Genomic DNA, 19,354 nt, shown 5'->3' with positions numbered 1-19,354 from the left:
GCACTTTCCTAAGGGGGTCAAACCATGTCCCAAAGGTCACCGGATCTGGTGTCACTTTAAAGAAGTAGTCCAGTTACACATTTGTGGGCTTATAACTTGGCTTCTGAATGTCCTAGAGAGGTCAGGGTTGTTTTAATGTACTCCAATCAACAGCCCCTACAACCACAAAAAGGAATGGAGTCATTAGCACTTATGGTTTGTAATTGGCACCCAGAATTATGTTGCACGAAGCACAATTTCACATCATTCTGGGTCCATTTGTGTGAAAACAAGGTCCAATCAGGCTGAAACGTTACAGGAAGGTAGAATCTATTAAGTTGTAAGTGATCTGAACGTTTAATGATGATAGCTTTTCCCTAAGGGGGTCAAACCATGTCCCAAAGGTCACCGGATCTGGTGTCTAAAGAAGTAGTCCAGTTACAAATTTGTGGGCTTATAACTTGGCTTCTGAATGTCCTAGAGAGATCAGGTTTGTTTTAGTATACTCCAATCAACAGCCCCTACAACCACAAAAAGGAATGGAGTCATTAGCACTTATGGTTTTTAAATGGCACCCAGAATTATGTTGCACGAAGCACAATTTCACATCATTCTGGGTTCATTTGTGTGAAAACAAGGTCCAATCAGGCTGAAACGTTACAGGAAGGTAGAATCTATTGAGTTGTAAGTGATCTGAACATTTCATGATGATAGCACTTTCCTAAGGGGGTCAAACCATGTCCCAAATGTCACCGGATCTGGTGTCAATTTAAAGTAGTAGTCCAGTTACACATTTGTGGGCTTATAACTTGGCTTTTGAATGTCCTAGAGAGGTCAGGTTTGTTTTAATGTACTCCAATCAACAGCCCCTACAACCACAAAAAGGAATGGAGTCATTAGCAGTTATGGTTTGTAAATGGCACCCAGAATTATGTTGCACGAAGCAAAATTTCACATCATTCTGGGTTCATTTGTGTGAAAACAAGGTCCAACCAGGCTGAAACGTTACAGGAAGGTAGAATCTATTGAGTTGTAAGTGATCTGAACGTTTCATGATGATAGCACTTTCCTAAGGGGGTCAAACCATGTCCCAAAGGTCACCGGATCTGGTGTCACTTTAAAGAAGTAGTCCAGTTACACATTTGTGGTCTTATAACTTGGCTTCTGAATGTCCTAGAGAGGTCAGGTTTGTTTTAGTGTACTCCAATCAACAGCCCCTACAACCACAAAAAGGAATGGAGTCATTAGCGCTTATGGTTTGTAAATGGCACCCAGAATTATGTTGCACGAAGCACAATTTCACATCATTCTGGGTCCATTTGTGTGAAAACAAGGTCCAATCAGGCTGAAACATTACAGGAAGGTAGAATCTTTTAAGTTGTAAGTGATCTGAACGTTTAATGATGATAGCTTTTCCCTAAGGGGGTCAAACCATGTCCCAAAGGTCACCGGATCTGGTGTCTAAAGAAGTAGTCCAGTTACAAATGTGTGGGCTTATAACTTGGCTTCTGAATGTCCTAGAGAGATCAGGTTTGTTTTAGTATACTCCAATCAACAGCCCCTACAACCACAAAAAGGAATGGAGTCATTAGACTTATGGTTTTTAAATGGCACCCAGAATTATGTTGCACGAAGCACAATTTCACATCATTCTGGGTTCATTTGTGTGAAAACAAGGTCCAATCAGGCTGAAACGTTACAGGAAGGTAGAATCTATTGCGTTGTAAGTGATCTGAACGTTTCATGATGATAGCACTTTCCTAAGGGGGTCAAACCATGTCCCAAAGGTCACCGGATCTGGTGTCAATTTAAAGTAGTAGTCCAGTTACACATTTGTGGGCTTAAACCTTGGCTTCTTAATGTCCTAGAGTGATCAGGTTTGTTTTAGTGTACTCCAATCAACAGCCCCTACAACCACAAAAAGGAATTGAGACATTAGCACTTATGGTTTTTAAATGGCACCCAGAATTATGTTGCACAAAGCACAATTTCACATCATTCTGGGTCCATTTGTGTGAAAACAAGGTCCAATCAGGCTGAAACAATACAGGAAGGTATAATCTATTGAGTTGTAAGTGATCTGAACGTTTCATGATGATAGCACTTTCCTAAGGGGGTCAAACCATGTCCCAAAGGTCACCGGATCTGGTGTCACTTTAAAGAAGTAGTCCAGTTACACATTTGTGGGCTTATAACTTGGCTTCTGAATGTCCTAGAGAGGTCAGGTTTGTTTTAGTGTACTCCAATCAACAGCCCCTACAACCACAAAAAGGAATGGAGTCATTAGCACTTATGGTTTGTAAATGGCACCCAGAATTATGTTGCACGAAGCACAATTTCACATCATTCTGGGTCCATTTGTGTGAAAACAATGTCCAATCAGGCTGAAACATTACAGGAAGGTAGAATCTATTAAGTTGTAAGTGATCTGAACATTTCATGATGATAGCACTTCCCTAAGGGGGTCAAACCATGTCCCAAAGGTCACCGGATCTGGTGTCTAAAGAAGTAGTCCAGTTACAAATTTGTGGGCTTATAACTTGGCTTCTAAATGTCCTAGAGAGATCAGGTTTGTTTTAGTATACTCCAATCAACAGCCCCTACAACCACAAAAAGGAATGGAGTCATTAGACTTATGGTTTTTAAATGGCACCCAGAATTATGTTGCACGAAGCACAATTTCACATCATTCTGGGTTCATTTGTGTGAAAACAAGGTCCAATCAGGCTGAAACAATACAGGAAGGTAGAATCTATTGAGTTGTAAGTGATCTGAACGTTTCATGATGATAGCGCTTTCCTAAAGGGGTCAAACCATGTCCCAAAGGTCACCGGATCTGGTGTCAATTAAAAGAAGTAGTCCAGTTACACATTTGGGGGCTTATAACTTGGCTTCTGAATGTCCTAGAGAGATCAGGTTTGTTTTAGTGTCCTCCAATCAACAGTCCCTACAACTACAAAAAGGAATGGAGTCATTAGCACTTATGGTTTTTAAATGGCACCCAGAATTATGTTGCACGAAGCACAATTTCACATCATTCTGGGTTCATTTGTGTGAAAACAAGGTCCAATCAGGCTGAAACGTTACAAGAAGGTAGAATCTATTGAGTTGTAACTGATCTGAACGTTTCATGATGATAGCACTTTCCTAAGGGGGTCAAACCATGTCCCAAAGGTCACTGGATCTGGTGTCAATTTAAAGAAGTAGTCCAGTTACACATTTGTGGGCTTATAACTTGGCTTATGAATGTCCTAGAGAAATCAGGTTTGTTTTAATGTACTCCAATCAACAGCCCCTACAACCACAAAAAGGAATGGAGTCATTAGCACTTATGGTTTGTAAGTGGCACCCAGAATTATGTTGCACGAAGCACAATTTCACATCATTCTGGGTCAATTTGTGTGAAAACAAGGTCCAATCCGGCTGAAACGCTACAAGAAGGTAGAATCTATTGAGTTGTAAGTGATCTGAACGCTTCAAGATGATCGCACATTCCTATAGGGGGTCAAACTATGTCCCAAAGGTCACCGGGCCAAGTGTCACTTTAAAGAAGTAGTCCAGTTACACCTTTGTGGGCTTATAACTTGGCTTCTGAATGTCCTAGAGAGATCAGGTTTGTTTTAGTATACTCCAATCAACAGCCCCTACAACCACAAAAATGAATGGAGTCATTAGCACTTATGGTTTTTAAATGGCACCCAGAATTATGTTGCACGAAGCACAATTTCACATCATTCTGGGTCCATTTGTTTGAAAACAAGGTCCAATCAGGCTGATACGTTACAAGAAGGTAGAATCTATTGAGTTGTAAGTGATCTGAACGTTTCATGATGATAGCACTTTCCTAAGGGGGTCAAACCATGTCCCAAAGGTCACCGGATCTGGTGTCAATTTAAAGAAGTAGTCTAGTTACACATTTGTGGGCTTATAACTTGGCTTCTGAATGTCCTAGAGAGATCAGGTTTGTTTTAATGTACTCCAATCAACAGCCCCTACATTCACAAGAAGGAATTGAGTCATTAGCATTTATGGTTTGTAAATGGCACCCAGAATTATGTTGCACGAAGCACAATTTCACATCATTCTGGGTTCATTTGTGTGAAAACAAGGTCCAATCAGGCTGAAACGTTACATGAAGGTAGAATCTATTGAGTTGTAAGTGATCTGAAGGTTTCATGATGATAGCACTTTCCTAAGGGGGTCAAACAATGTCTCAAAGGTCACCGGATCTGGTGTCAATTTAAAGAAGTAGTCCAGTTACACATTTGTGGGCTTATAACTTGGCTTCTGAATGTCCTAGAGCGATCAGGTTTGTTTTAGTGTTCTCCAATCAACAGCCCCTAGAACCACAAAAAGGAATGGAGACATTAGCACTTATGGTTTTTAAATGGCACCCAGAATTATGTTGCACGAAGCACAATTTCACATCATTCTGGGTTCATTTGTGTGAAAACAAGGTCCAATCAGGCTGAAACGTTACAGGAAGGTAGAATCTATTGAGTTGTAAGTGATCTGAACGTTTCATGATGATAGTACTTTCCTAAGGGGGTCAAACCATGTCCCAAAGGTCACCGGATCTGGTGTCTAAAGAAGTAGTCCAGTTACACATTTGTGGGCTTATAACTTGGCTTCTGAATGTCCTACAGAGATCAGGTTTGTTTTAGTATACTCCAATCAACAGCCCCTACAACCACAAAAAGGAATGGAGTCATTAGCACTTATGGTTTTTAAATGGCACCCAGAATTATGTTGCACGAAGCACAATTTCACATCATTCTGGGTTCATTTGTGTGAAAACAAGGTCCAATCAGGCTGAAACGTTACAGGAAGGTAGAATCTATTGAGTTGTAAGGGATTTGAACGTTTCATGATGATAGCACTTTCCTAAGGGGGTCAAACAATGTCCCAAAGGTCACCGGATCTGGTGTCAATTTAAAGAAGTAGTCCAGTTACACATTTGTGGGCTTATAACTTGGCTTCTGAATGTCCTAGAGCGATCAGGTTTGCTTTAGTGTACTCCAATCAACAGCCCCTACAACCACAAACAGGAATGTAGACATTAGCACTTATGGTTTTTAAATGGCACCCAGAATTATGTTGCACGAAGCACAATTTCACATCATTCTGGGTTCATTTGTGTGAAAACAAGGTCCAATCAGGCTGAAACAATACAGGAAGGTAGAATCTATTGAGTTGTAAGTGATCTGAACGTTTCATGATGATCGCACTTTCCTAAGGGGGTCAAACCATGTCCCAAAGGTCACCGGATCTGGTGTCACTTTAAAGAAGTAGTCCAGTTACACATTTGTGGGCTTATAACTTGGCTTCTGAATGTCCTAGAGAGGTCAGGGTTGTTTTAGTGTACTCCAATCAACAGCCCCTACAACCACAAAAAGGAATGGAGTCATTAGCACTTATGGTTTGTAATTGGCACCCAGAATTATGTTGCACGAAGCACAATTTCACATCATTCTGGGTCCATTTGTGTGAAAACAAGGTCCAATCAGGCTGAAACGTTACAGGAAGGTAGAATCTATTAAGTTGTAAGTGATCTGAACGTTTAATGATGATAGCTTTTCCCTAAGGGGGTCAAACCATGTCCCAAAGGTCACCGGATCTGGTGTCTAAAGAAGTAGTCCAGTTACAAATTTGTGGGCTTATAACTTGGCTTCTGAATGTCCTAGAGAGATCAGGTTTGTTTTAGTATACTCCAATCAACAGCCCCTACAACCACAAAAAGGAATGGAGTCATTAGCACTTATGGTTTTTAAATGGCACCCAGAATTATGTTGCACGAAGCACAATTTCACATCATTCTGGGTTCATTTGTGTGAAAACAAGGTCCAATCAGGCTGAAACGTTACAGGAAGGTAGAATCTATTGAGTTGTAAGTGATCTGAACATTTCATGATGATAGCACTTTCCTAAGGGGGTCAAACCATGTCCCAAATGTCACCGGATCTGGTGTCAATTTAAAGTAGTAGTCCAGTTACACATTTGTGGGCTTATAACTTGGCTTTTGAATGTCCTAGAGAGGTCAGGTTTGTTTTAATGTACTCCAATCAACAGCCCCTACAACCACAAAAAGGAATGGAGTCATTAGCAGTTATGGTTTGTAAATGGCACCCAGAATTATGTTGCACGAAGCAAAATTTCACATCATTCTGGGTTCATTTGTGTGAAAACAAGGTCCAACCAGGCTGAAACGTTACAGGAAGGTAGAATCTATTGAGTTGTAAGTGATCTGAACGTTTCATGATGATAGCACTTTCCTAAGGGGGTCAAACCATGTCCCAAAGGTCACCGGATCTGGTGTCACTTTAAAGAAGTAGTCCAGTTACACATTTGTGGTCTTATAACTTGGCTTCTGAATGTCCTAGAGAGGTCAGGTTTGTTTTAGTGTACTCTAATCAACAGCCCCTACAACCACAAAAAGGAATGGAGTCATTAGCGCTTATGGTTTGTAAATGGCACCCAGAATTATGTTGCACGAAGCACAATTTCACATCATTCTGGGTCCATTTGTGTGAAAACAAGGTCCAATCAGGCTGAAACATTACAGGAAGGTAGAATCTATTAAGTTGTAAGTGATCTGAACGTTTAATGATGATAGCTTTTCCCTAAGGGGGTCAAACCATGTCCCAAAGGTCACCGGATCTGTTGTCTAAAGAAGTAGTCCAGTTACAAATGTGTGGGCTTATAACTTGGCTTCTGAATGTCCTAGAGAGATCAGGTTTGTTTTAGTATACTCCAATCAACAGCCCCTACAACCACAAAAAGGAATGGAGTCATTAGACTTATGGTTTTTAAATGGCACCCAGAATTATGTTGCACGAAGCACAATTTCACATCATTCTGGGTTCATTTGTGTGAAAACAAGGTCCAATCAGGCTGAAACGTTACAGGAAGGTAGAATCTATTGCGTTGTAAGTGATCTGAACGTTTCATGATGATAGCACTTTCCTAAGGGGGTCAAACCATGTCCCAAAGGTCACCGGATCTGGTGTCAATTTAAAGTAGTAGTCCAGTTACACATTTGTGGGCTTAAACCTTGGCTTCTTAATGTCCTAGAGTGATCAGGTTTGTTTTAGTGTACTCCAATCAACAGCCCCTACAACCACAAAAAGGAATTGAGACATTAGCACTTATGGTTTTTAAATGGCACCCAGAATTATGTTGCACAAAGCACAATTTCACATCATTCTGGGTCCATTTGTGTGAAAACAAGGTCCAATCAGGCTGTAACAATACAGGAAGGTATAATCTATTGAGTTGTAAGTGATCTGAACGTTTCATGATGATAGCACTTTCCTAAGGGGGTCAAACCATGTCCCAAAGGTCACCGGATCTGGTGTCACTTTAAAGAAGTAGTCCAGTTACACATTTGTGGGCTTATAACTTGGCTTCTGAATGTCCTAGAGAGGTCAGGTTTGTTTTAGTGTACTCCAATCAACAGCCCCTACAACCACAAAAAGGAATGGAGTCATTAGCACTTATGGTTTGTAAATGGCACCCAGAATTATGTTGCACGAAGCACAATTTCACATCATTCTGGGTCCATTTGTGTGAAAACAATGTCCAATCAGGCTGAAACATTACAGGAAGGTAGAATCTATTAAGTTGTAAGTGATCTGAACATTTCATGATGATAGCACTTCCCTAAGGGGGTCAAACCATGTCCCAAAGGTCACCGGATCTGGTGTCTAAAGAAGTAGTCCAGTTACAAATTTGTGGGCTTATAACTTGGCTTCTAAATGTCCTAGAGAGATCAGGTTTGTTTTAGTATACTCCAATCAACAGCCCCTACAACCACAAAAAGGAATTGAGTCATTAGACTTATGGTTTTTAAATGGCACCCAGAATTATGTTGCACGAAGCACAATTTCACATCATTCTGGGTTCATTTGTGTGAAAACAAGGTCCAATCAGGCTGAAACAATACAGGAAGGTAGAATCTATTGAGTTGTAATTGATCTGAACGTTTCATGATGATAGCCCTTTCCTAAAGGGGTCAAACCATGTCCCAAAGGTCACCGGATCTGGTGTCAATTTAAAGAAGTAGTCCAGTTACACATTTGGGGGCTTATAACTTGGCTTCTGAATGTCCTAGAGAGATCAGGTTTGTTTTAGTATACTCCAATCCACAGCCCCTACAACCACAAAAAGGAATGGAGTCATTAGCACTTATGGTTTTTAAATGGCACCCAGAATTATGTTGCACGAAGCACAATTTCACATCATTCTGGGTTCATTTGTGTGAAAACAAGGTCCAATCAGGCTGAAACGTTACAGGAAGGTAGAATCTATTGAGTTGTAAGTGATCTGAACGTTTCATGATGATAGCACTTTCCTAAGGGGGTCAAACCATGTCCCAAAGGTCACCGGATCTGGTGTCACTTTAAAGAAGTAGTCCAGTTACACATTTGTGGGCTTACAACTTGGCTTCTGAATGTCCTAGAGAGGTCAGGTTTGTTTTAGTGTACTCCAATCAACAGTCCCTACAACTACAAAAAGGAATGGAGTCATTAGCACTTATGGTTTTTAAATGGCACCCAGAATTATGTTGCACGAAGCACAATTTCACATCATTCTGGGTTCATTTGTGTGAAAACAAGGTCCAATCAGGCTGAAACGTTACAAGAAGGTAGAATCTATTAAGTTGTAACTGATCTGAACGTTTCATGATGATAGCACTTCCCTAAGGGGGTCAAACCATGTCCCAAAGGTCACCGGATCTGGTGTCTAAAGAAGTAGTCCAGTTACAAATTTGTGGGCTTGTAACTTGGCTTCTAAATGTCCTAGAGAGATCAGGTTTGTTTTAGTATACTCCAATCAACAGCCCCTACAACCACAAAAAGGAATGGAGTCATTAGACTTATGGTTTTTAAATGGCACCCAGAATTATGTTGCACGAAGCACAATTTCACATCATTCTGGGTTCATTTGTGTGAAAACAAGGTCCAATCAGGCTGAAACAATACAGGAAGGTAGAATCTATTGAGTTGTAAGTGATCTGAACGTTTCATGATGATAGCGCTTTCCTAAAGGGGTCAAACCATGTCCCAAAGGTCACCGGATCTGGTGTCAATTTAAAGAAGTAGTCCAGTTACACATTTGGGGGCTTATAACTTGGCTTCTGAATGTCCTAGAGAGATCAGGTTTGTTTTAGTATACTCCAATCCACAGCCCCTACAACCACAAAAAGGAATGGAGTCATTAGCACTTATGGTTTTTAAATGGCACCCAGAATTATGTTGCACGAAGCACAATTTCACATCATTCTGGGTTCATTTGTGTGAAAACAAGGTCCAATCAGGCTGAAACGTTACAGGAAGGTAGAATCTATTGAGTTGTAAGTGATCTGAACGTTTCATGATGATAGCACTTTCCTAAGGGGGTCAAACCATGTCCCAAAGGTCACCGGATCTGGTGTCACTTTAAAGAAGTAGTCCAGTTACACATTTGTGGGCTTACAACTTGGCTTCTGAATGTCCTAGAGAGGTCAGGTTTGTTTTAGTGTACTCCAATCAACAGTCCCTACAACTACAAAAAGGAATGGAGTCATTAGCACTTATGGTTTTTAAATGGCACCCAGAATTATGTTGCACGAAGCACAATTTCACATCATTCTGGGTTCATTTGTGTGAAAACAAGGTCCAATCAGGCTGAAACGTTACAAGAAGGTAGAATCTATTGAGTTGTAACTGATCTGAACGTTTCATGATGATAGCACTTTCCTAAGGGGGTCAAACCATGTCCCAAAGGTCACTGGATCTGGTGTCAATTTAAAGAAGTAGTCCAGTTACACATTTGTGGGCTTATAACTTGGCTTATGAATGTCCTATAGAAATCAGGTTTGTTTTAATGTACTCCAATCAACAGCCCCTACAACCACAAAAAGGAATGGAGTCATTAGCACTTATGGTTTGTAAGTGGCACCCAGAATTATGTTGCACGAAGCACAATTTCACATCATTCTGGGTCAATTTGTGTGAAAACAAGGTCCAATCCGGCTGAAACGCTACAAGAAGGTAGAATCTATTGAGTTGTAAGTGATCTGAACGCTTCAAGATGATCGCACATTCCTATAGGGGGTCAAACCATGTCCCAAAGGTCACCGGGCCAAGTGTCACTTTAAAGAAGTAGTCCAGTTACACCTTTGTGGGCTTATAACTTGGCTTCTGAATGTCCTAGAGAGATCAGGTTTGTTTTAGTATACTCCAATCAACAGCCCCTACAACCACAAAAATGAATGGAGTCATTAGCACTTATGGTTTTTAAATGGCACCCAGAATTATGTTGCACGAAGCACAATTTCACATCATTCTGGGTCCATTTGTTTGAAAACAAGGTCCAATCAGGCTGATACGTTACAAGAAGGTAGAATCTATTGAGTTGTAAGTGATCTGAACGTTTCATGATGATAGCACTTTCCTAAGGGGGTCAAACCATGTCCCAAAGGTCACCGGATCTGGTGTCAATTTAAAGAAGTAGTCTAGTTACACATTTGTGGGCTTATAACTTGGCTTCTGAATGTCCTAGAGAGATCAGGTTTGTTTTAATGTACTCCAATCAACAGCCCCTACATTCACAAGAAGGAATTGAGTCATTAGCATTTATGGTTTGTAAATGGCACCCAGAATTATGTTGCACGAAGCACAATTTCACATCATTCTGGGTTCATTTGTGTGAAAACAAGGTCCAATCAGGCTGAAACGTTACATGAAGGTAGAATCTATTGAGTTGTAAGTGATCTGAAGGTTTCATGATGATAGCACTTTCCTAAGGGGGTCAAACAATGTCTCAAAGGTCACCGGATCTGGTGTCAATTTAAAGAAGTAGTCCAGTTACACATTTGTGGGCTTATAACTTGGCTTCTGAATGTCCTAGAGCGATCAGGTTTGTTTTAGTGTTCTCCAATCAACAGCCCCTAGAACCACAAAAAGGAATGGAGATATTAGCACTTATGGTTTTTAAATGGCACCCAGAATTATGTTGCACGAAGCACAATTTCACATCATTCTGGGTTCATTTGTGTGAAAACAAGGTCCAATCAGGCTGAAACGTTACAGGAAGGTAGAATCTATTGAGTTGTAAGTGATCTGAATGTTTCATGATGATAGTACTTTCCTAAGGGGGTCAAACCATGTCCCAAAGGTCACCGGATCTGGTGTCTAAAGAAGTAGTCCAGTTACACATTTGTGGGCTTATAACTTGGCTTCTGAATGTCCTACAGAGATCAGGTTTGTTTTAGTATACTCCAATCAACAGCCCCTACAACCACAAAAAGGAATGGAGTCATTTGCACTTATTGTTTTTAAATTGCACCCAGAATTATGTTGCACGAAGCACAATTTCACATCATTCTGGGTTCATTTGTGTGAAAACAAGGTCCAATCAGGCTGAAACGTTACAGGAAGGTAGAATCTATTGAGTTGTAAGGGATTTGAACGTTTCATGATGATAGCACTTTCCTAAGGGGGTCAAACAATGTCCCAAAGGTCACCGGATCTGGTGTCAATTTAAAGAAGTAGTCCAGTTACACATTTGTGGGCTTATAACTTGGCTTCTGAATGTCCTAGAGCGATCAGGTTTGCTTTAGTGTACTCCAATCAACAGCCCCTACAACCACAAACAGGAATGTAGACATTAGCACTTATGGTTTTTAAATGGCACCCAGAATTATGTTGCACGAAGCACAATTTCACATCATTCTGGGTTCATTTGTGTGAAAACAAGGTCCAATCAGGCTGAAACAATACAGGAAGGTAGAATCTATTGAGTTGTAAGTGATCTGAACGTTTCATGATGATCGCACTTTCCTAAGGGGGTCAAACCATGTCCCAAAGGTCACCGGATCTGGTGTCACTTTAAAGAAGTAGTCCAGTTACACATTTGTGGGCTTATAACTTGGCTTCTGAATGTCCTAGAGAGGTCAGGGTTGTTTTAGTGTACTCCAATCAACAGCCCCTACAACCACAAAAAGGAATGGAGTCATTAGCACTTATGGTTTGTAATTGGCACCCAGAATTATGTTGCACGAAGCACAATTTCACATCATTCTGGGTTCATTTGTGTGAAAACAAGGTCCAATCAGGCTGAAACGTTACAAGAAGGTAGAATCTATTGAGTTGTAACGGATCTGAACGTTTCATGATGATAGCACTTTCCTAAGGGGGTCAAACCATGTCCCAAAGGTCACTGGATCTGGTGTCAATTTAAAGAAGTAGTCCAGTTACACATTTGTGGGCTTATAACTTGGCTTATGAATGTCCTAGAGAAATCAGGTTTGTTTTAATGTACTCCAATCAACAGCCCCTACAACCACAAAAAGGAATGGAGTCATTAGCACTTATGGTTTGTAAGTGGCACCCAGAATTATGTTGCACGAAGCACAATTTCACATCATTCTGGGTCAATTTGTGTGAAAACAAGGTCCAATCCGGCTGAAACGCTACAAGAAGGTAGAATCTATTGAGTTGTAAGTGATCTGAACGCTTCAAGATGATCGCACATTCCTATAGGGGGTCAAACCATGTCCCAAAGGTCACCGGGCCAAGTGTCACTTTAAAGAAGTAGTCCAGTTACACCTTTGTGGGCTTATAACTTGGCTTCTGAATGTCCTAGAGAGATCAGGTTTGTTTTAGTATACTCCAATCAACAGCCCCTACAACCACAAAAATGAATGGAGTCATTAGCACTTATGGTTTTTAAATGGCACCCAGAATTATGTTGCACGAAGCACAATTTCACATCATTCTGGGTCCATTTGTTTGAAAACAAGGTCCAATCAGGCTGATACGTTACAAGAAGGTAGAATCTATTGAGTTGTAAGTGATCTGAACGTTTCATGATGATAGCACTTTCCTATAGGGGGTCAAACCATGTCCCAAAGGTCACCGGATCTGGTGTCAATTTAAAGAAGTAGTCTAGTTACACATTTGTGGGCTTATAACTTGGCTTCTGAATGTCCTAGAGAGATCAGGTTTGTTTTAATGTACTCCAATCAACAGCCCCTACAACCACAAGAAGGAATTGAGTCATTAGCATTTATGGTTTGTAAATGGCACCCAGAATTATGTTGCACGAAGCACAATTTCACATCATTCTGGGTTCATTTGTGTGAAAACAAGGTCCAATCAGGCTGAAACGTTACATGAAGGTAGAATCTATTGAGTTGTAAGTGATCTGAAGGTTTCATGATGATAGCACTTTCCTAAGGGGGTCAAACAATGTCTCAAAGGTCACCGGATCTGGTGTCAATTTAAGGAAGTAGTCCAGTTACACATTTGTGGGCTTATAACTTGGCTTCTGAATGTCCTAGAGCGATCAGGTTTGTTTTAGTGTTCTCCAATCAACAGCCCCTAGAACCACAAAAAGGAATGGAGACATTAGCACTTATGGTTTTTAAATGGCACCCAGAATTATGTTGCACGAAGCACAATTTCACATCATTCTGGGTTCATTTGTGTGAAAACAAGGTCCAATCAGGCTGAAACGTTACAGGAAGGTAGAATCTATTGAGTTGTAAGTGATCTGAACGTTTCATGATGATAGTACTTTCCTAAGGGGGTCAAACCATGTCCCAAAGGTCACCGGATCTGGTGTCTAAAGAAGTAGTCCAGTTACACATTTGTGGGCTTATAACTTGGCTTCTGAATGTCCTACAGAGATCAGGTTTGTTTTAGTATACTCCAATCAACAGCCCCTACAACCACAAAAAGGAATGGAGTCATTAGCACTTATGGTTTTTAAATGGCACCCAGAATTATGTTGCACGAAGCACAATTTCACATCATTCTGGGTTCATTTGTGTGAAAACAAGGTCCAATCAGGCTGAAACGTTACAGGAAGGTAGAATCTATTGAGTTGTAAGGGATTTGAACGTTTCATGATGATAGCACTTTCCTAAGGGGGTCAAACAATGTCCCAAAGGTCACCGGATCTGGTGTCAATTTAAAGAAGTAGTCCAGTTACACATTTGTGGGCTTATAACTTGGCTTCTGAATGTCCTAGAGCGATCAGGTTTGCTTTAGTGTACTCCAATCAACAGCCCCTACAACCACAAACAGGAATGTAGACATTAGCACTTATGGTTTTTAAATGGCACCCAGAATTATGTTGCACGAAGCACAATTTCACATCATTCTGGGTTCATTTGTGTGAAAACAAGGTCCAATCAGGCTGAAACAATACAGGAAGGTAGAATCTATTGAGTTGTAAGTGATCTGAACGTTTCATGATGATCGCACTTTCCTAAGGGGGTCAAACCATGTCCCAAAGGTCACCGGATCTGGTGTCACTTTAAAGTAGTCCAGTTACACATTTGTGGGCTTATAACTTGGCTTCTGAATGTCCTAGAGAGGTCAGGGTTGTTTTAGTGTACTCCAATCAACAGCCCCTACAACCACAAAAAGGAATGGAGTCATTAGCACTTATGGTTTGTAATTGGCACCCAGAATTATGTTGCACGAAGCACAATTTCACATCATTCTGGGTCCATTTGTGTGAAAACAAGGTCCAATCAGGCTGAAACGTTACATGAAGGTAGAATCTATTGAGTTGTAAGTGATCTGAAGGTTTCATGATGATAGCACTTTCCTAAGGGGGTCAAACAATGTCTCAAAGGTCACCGAATCTGGTGTCAATTTAAAGAAGTAGTCCAGTTACACATTTGTGGGCTTATAACTTGGCTTCTGAATGTCCTAGAGCGATCAGGTTTGTTTTAGTGTTCTCCAATCAACAGCCCCTAGAACCACAAAAAGGAATGGAGACATTAGCACTTATGGTTTTTAAATGGCACCCAGAATTATGTTGCACGAAGCACAATTTCACATCATTCTGGGTTCATTTGTGTGAAAACAAGGTCCAATCAGGCTGAAACGTTACAGGAAGGTAGAATCTATTGAGTTGTAAGTGATCTGAACGTTTCATGATGATAGTACTTTACTAAGGGGGTCAAACCATGTCCCAAAGGTCACCGGATCTGGTGTCTAAAGAAGTAGTCCAGTTACACATTTGTGGGCTTATAACTTGGCTTCTGAATGTCCTACAGAGATCAGGTTTGTTTTAGTATACTCCAATCAACAGCCCCTACAGCCACAAAAAGGAATGGAGTCATTAGCACTTATGGTTTTTAAATGGCACCCAGAATTATGTTGCACGAAGCACACTTTCACATCATTCTGGGTTCATTTGTGTGAAAACAAGGTCCAATCAGGCTGAAACGTTACAGGAAGGTAGAAACTATTGAGTTGTAAGGGATTTGAACGTTTCATGATGATAGCACTTTCCTAAGGGGGTCAAACAATGTCCCAAAGGTCACGGGATCTGGTGTCAATTTAAAGAAGTAGTCCAGTTACACATTTGTGGGCTTATAACTTGGCTTCTGAATGTCCTAGAGCGATCAGGTTTGCTTTAGTGTACTCCAATCAACAGCCCCTACAACCACAAACAGGAATGTAGACATTAGCACTCATGGTTTTTAAATGGCACCCAGAATTATGTTGCACGAAGCACAATTTCACATCATTCTGGGTTCATTTGTGTGAAAACAAGGTCCAATCAGGCTGAAACAATACAGGAAGGTAGAATCTATTGAGTTGTAAGTGATCTGAACGTTTCATGATGATCGCACTTTCCTAAGGGGGTCAAACCATGTCCCAAAGGTCACCGGATCTGGTGTCACTTTAAAGAAGTAGTCCAGTTACACATTTGTGGGCTTATAACTTGGCTTCTGAATGTCCTAGAGAGGTCAGGGTTGTTTTAGTGTACTCCAATCAACAGCCCCTACAACCACAAAAAGGAATGGAGTCATTAGCACTTATGGTTTGTAATTGGCACCCAGAATTATGTTGCACGAAGCACAATTTCACATCATTCTGGGTCCATTTGTGTTAAAACAAGGTCCAATCAGGCTGAAACGTTACAGGAAGGTAGAATCTATTGAGTTGAAAGTGATCTGAACGTTTCATGATGATAGCATTTTCCTAAGGGGGTCACACCATGTCCCAAAGGTCACCGGATCTGGTGTCAATTTAAAGAAGTAGTCCAGTTACACAATTATGGGCTTATAACTTGGCTTCTGAATGTCCTAGAGAGATCAGGTTTGTTTTAGTGTACTCCAATCAACAGCCCCTACAACCACAAAAAGGAATGGAGTCATTAGCACTTATGGTTTGTAAATGGCACCCAGAATTATGTTGCACGAAGCACAATTTCACATCATTCTGGGTCCATTTGTGTGAAAACAAGGTCCAATCAGGCTGAAACGCTACAAGAAGGTAGAATCTATTGAGTTGTAAGTGATCTGAACGTTTCAAGATGATCGCACATTCCTATATGGGGTAAAACCATGTCCCAAAGGTCACCCGGCCTGGTGTCACTTTAAAGAAGTAGTCCAGTTACACCTTTGTGGGCTTATAACTTGGCTTCTGAATGTCCTAGAGAGGTTAGGTTTGTTTTAGTGTACTCCAATCAACAGCCCCTACAACCACAAATAGGAATGGAGTCATTAGTACTTATGGTTTTTAAATGGCACCCAGAATTATGTTGCACGAAGCACAATTTCACATCATTCTGGGTTCATTTGTGTGAAAACAAGGTCCAATCAGGCTGAAACGTTACAGGAAGGTAGAATCTATTGAGTTGTAAGTGATCTGAAGGTTTCATGATGATAGCACTTTCCTAAGGGGGTCAAACCATGTCTCAAAGGTCACCGGATCTGGTGTCAATTTAAAGAAGTAGTCCAGTTACACATTTGTGGGCTTATAACTTGGCTTCTGAATGTCCTAGAGCGATCAGGTTTGTTTTAGTGTTCTCCAATCAACAGTCCCTAGAACCACAAAAAGGAATGGAGACATTAGCACTTATGGTTTTTAAATGGCACCCAGAATTATGTTGCACGAAGCACAATTTCACATCATTCTGGGTTCATTTGTGTGAAAACAAGGTCCAATCAGGCTGAAACGTTACAGGAAGGTAGAATCTATTGAGTTGTAAGTGATCTGAACGTTTCATGATGATAGCACTTTCCTAAGGGGGTCAAACCATGTCCCAAAGGTCACCGGATCTGGTGTCTAAAGAAGTAGTCCAGTTACACATTTGTGGGCTTATAACTTGGCTTCTGAATGTCCTACAGAGATCAGGTTTGTTTTAGTGTACTCCAATCAACAGCCCCTACAACCACAAAAAGGAATGGAGTCATTAGCACTTATGGTTTGTAAATGGCACCCAGAATTTTGTTGCACGAAGCACAATTTCACATCATTCTGGGTCCATTTGTGTGAAAACAAGGTCCAATCAGGCTGAAACGCTACAAGAAGGTAGAATCTATTGAGTTGTAAGTGATATGAACGTTTCAAGATGATCGCACATTCCTATATGGGGTAAAACCATGTCCCAAAGGTCACCGGGCCTGGTGTCACTTTAAAGAAGTAGTCCAGTTACACCTTTGTGGGCTTATAACTTGGCTTCTGAATGTCCTAGAGAGGTTAGGTTTGTTTTAGTGTACTCCAATCAACAGCCCCTACAACCACAAATAGGAATGGAGTCATTAGTACTTATGGTTTTTAAATGGCACCCAGAATTATGTTGCACGAAGCACAATTTCACATCATTCTGGGTTCATTTGTGTGAAAACAAGGTCCAATCAGGCTGAAACGTTACAGGAAGGTAGAATCTATTGAGTTGTAAGTGATCTGAAGGTTTCATGATGATAGCACTTTCCTAAGGGGGTCAAACCATGTCTCAAAGGTCACCGGATCTGGTGTCAATTTAAAGAAGTAGTCCAGTTACACATTTGTGGGCTTATAACTTGGCTTCTGAATGTCCTAGAGCGATCAGGTTTGTTTTAGTGTTCTCCAATCAACAGCCCCTAGAACCACAAAAAGGAATGGAGACATTAGCACTTATGGTTTTTAAATGGCACCCAGAATTATGTTGCACGAAGCACAATTTCACATCATTCTGGGTTCATTTGTGTGAAAACAAGGTCCAATCAGGCTGAAACGTTACAGGAAGGTAGAATCTATTGAGTTGTAAGTGATCTGAACGTTTCATGATGATAGCACTTTCCTAAGGGGGTCAAACCATGTCCCAAAGGTCACCGGATCTGGTGTCTAAAGAAGTAGTCCAGTTACACATTTGTGGGCTTATAACTTGGCTTCTGAATGTCCTACAGAGATCAGGTTTGTTTTAGTATACTCCAATCAACAGCCCCTACAACCACAAAAAGGAATGGAGTCATTAGCACTTATGGTTTTTAAATGGCACCCAGAATTATGTTGCACGAAGCACAATTTCACATCATTCTGGGTTCATTTGTGTGAAAACAAGGTCCAATCAGGCTGAAACGTTACAGGAAGGTAGAATCTATTGAGTTGTAAGTGATTTGAACGTTTCATGATGATAGCACTTTCCTAAGGGGATCAAACAATGTCCCAAAGGTCACCGGATCTGGTGTCAATTTAAAGAAGTAGTCCAGTTACACATTTGTGGGGTAATAACTTGGCTTCTGAATGTCCTAGAGCGATCAGGTTTGCTTTAGTGTACTCCAATCAACAGCCCCTACAACCACAAACAGGAATGTAGACATTAGCACTTATGGTTTTTAAATGGCACCCAGAATTATGTTGCACGAAGCACAATTTCACATCATTCTGGGTTCATTTGTGTGAAAACAAGGTCCAATCAGGCTGAAACAATACACGAAGGTAGAATCTATTGAGTTGTAAGTGATCTGAACGTTTCATGATGATCGCACTTTCCTAAGGGGTCAAACCATGTCCCAAAGGTCACCGGATCTGGTGTCACTTTAAAGAAGTAGTCCAGTTACACATTTGTGGGCTTATAACTTGGCTTCTGAATGTCCTAGAGCGATCAGGTTTGCTTTAGTGTACTCCAATCAACAGCCCCTACAACCACAAACAGGAATGTAGACATTAGCACTTATGGTTTTTAAATGGCACCCAGAATTATGTTGCACGAAGCACAATTTCACATCATTCTGGGTTCATTTGTGTGAAAACAAGGTCCAATCAGGCTGAAACAATACAGGAAGGTAGAATCTATTGAGTTGTAAGTGATCTGAAACCTGATCTCTCTAGGACATTCAGAAGCCAAGTTATAAGCCCACAAATGTGTAACTGGACTACTTCTTTAAAGTGACACCAGGCCTGGTGACCTTTGGGACATGGTTTTACCCCCTATAGGAATGTGCGATCATCATGAAATGTTCAGATCACTTACAACTCAATAGATTCTACCTTCTTGTAACGTTTCAGACTGATTGGACCTTGTTTTCACACAAATGGACCCAGAATGATGTGAAATTGTGCTTCGTGCAACAAAATTCTGGGTGCCATTTACAAACCAT

This window comes from Nothobranchius furzeri, chromosome 6, assembly GCF_043380555.1.
Source record: "Nothobranchius furzeri strain GRZ-AD chromosome 6, NfurGRZ-RIMD1, whole genome shotgun sequence".
Classification (NCBI taxonomy): domain Eukaryota; kingdom Metazoa; phylum Chordata; class Actinopteri; order Cyprinodontiformes; family Nothobranchiidae; genus Nothobranchius; species Nothobranchius furzeri.
This window is presented reverse-complemented; position numbering follows the sequence as displayed.